The sequence below is a fragment of the Penaeus monodon genome, chromosome 27 (genome assembly GCF_015228065.2).
Source record: "Penaeus monodon isolate SGIC_2016 chromosome 27, NSTDA_Pmon_1, whole genome shotgun sequence".
In the NCBI taxonomy this organism is placed as follows: Eukaryota; Metazoa; Arthropoda; class Malacostraca; order Decapoda; family Penaeidae; genus Penaeus; species Penaeus monodon.
Window position 1 is genome coordinate 21,741,682 of NC_051412.1, and position 2,037 is coordinate 21,743,718.

A 2,037-nucleotide genomic window follows, 5' to 3' on the forward strand; every position below is an offset into this window, starting at 1 on the left:
TTGAATTTTGCATCACTGCTGCTGACAAGAAAAATCTGTTATAATATCTCAGCGTAATATAACAGAAGTGTCCTCTTGGCTGGAGTGTCTCCGCTTTATCAAGCTGCTTTTTTTTTCTTGACACCTTTCACTGTTTTAAAACCACATTTAGATACCGTGTTTTGTGTAATAATAAACACTCGCTCTGTCACTTAAATTTATTTCCAGAAACATTGTATTCCAATTAATGTTACAAAATATTCTTTTTGGCCAACCGGACATACAGATAAAGTTTCCTGGGTTGAAATTCAAGCTTTAAAAATGTCTTGGTATAAAATACAAATGTACAAAAAATGTCTTTTAAGCAATGAGAAATATAATTAACTAGTGTAGTCTAACAGCAAAAGGAGTAAATAATATAGACAATAAAGAAAACATGGAGGACATAACATTGCTAGAAGCAGCATTCAAGCGGAATATAAAACAAAACATTAAATTAACCGAACTGAAAGAACACATCATTCAAACATGGAGGCACTTCCCGTAGAGTTTGTTTCACAATATTCAACTTAATCTTCACGATGTTTATGATGACTAGATGTTACAACACTCAGCTTACAGTAACCTCATGTGAGCAAATAAAATTTTGTCTGATCGTGGTGATTAAGGTGATATATGAGCAAGTGTATTTGGAACCATGCCTCGGATTGCTGACAGATAATAATGTCAAGAAAATAATAATAGCACAAATACATGTAAATCATCTGTTTCGTTAACTTTGCAAACCATAAAGAATTCAGTAAATGCAAGATGGGAATGATGAAAAAAAGAACATGCACAAAGAAAATATAATGAACAGGAACTTTTATATCCTTTGATATCTACGAATCGCCGGAAAATGTTGGAGAAAAAAAGTAATCAAATATTTTTTCTTAATCTCTACAAACAGAATTAAAGAAAAAGGGGGAAAAGGAAACAGAAGAAGAAAGAGATAGGACAAAGAGTAGATGAGAGAGAAAGAAGAGAATTCTACCTTTCTACCCAAGAAAAAAAAAATCCTGCATATTTACGATTATGACTCACAAATAAGTCGCATCCTCGCCTCACAGGATATCTCCCCCCTAAAAGCTTACACGCTATTTCACAAACATTTTAAGCAGTATCACGTTTTACAGCTTTGATGATCGTGGACACGTATCGAGCACTCTTCTGTTCCTCCAGAAAGAACTGTATTATATTGCCTCTTTTTAGTAATTAAGATTTTAAAAAAGAATATTTTCTATTTATCTTATTTTTTTCTTCAGTTCTCTGTAGATGCAGCGTTGTTCAATCGTGTCCATAATATAATATTAACACTAGACGGAGCACCAATCAGCACAAATCATATAAACAGAAGCAATCAGCAAGATTATGTTTCTGTGTAAATCCTGCTACTCTTGTGAAACAAAAATCCACACATAATGCTCATTTAGAAATTTACAAAAGCCTTTGTTTTACCATATATACACAGTCGAACAGTTCATGCGCTAATGTATCAAAAGACTGAACAAGGAACTGGGTATCTTTCGCCTTGTGACAATAAGTTGAGTGAAGAATTTTTTTCTGCTTTTATCAAAATCATATAAAAACACCTAGTTCCCAGCAGGCTAACTCATATTTCTAAATTTAACATATTTACATGGACAATAATTCTATATACAATTTGTACAGTTACGTGTCTACAAACCAATATACGCATGGTTCAAAACACATGCTTTGTACACCGATGCAGACACATAATAATTTCTCCTTAATTTACAACCTTATCAGTAACGGCCGTGAACGTAACAGCTAATATGAAAGACCGGTAGTTCGACCATACAACTGGTAATTGAGATCCATCGCTTGTTCGGACTAAAGCTACACCAAGTCCCGTAGACAACTAGAGTCGTCCGCGGTATAATAAACTTAACGACTAAGCCGGCGTGGTGGAGAGAGAAAGAGGAAGAGGGTTCTCAAGGAGGACGACCTTCCTCCATTTTGTACATAGAGGAACACATTTCCTTATATATATATTTT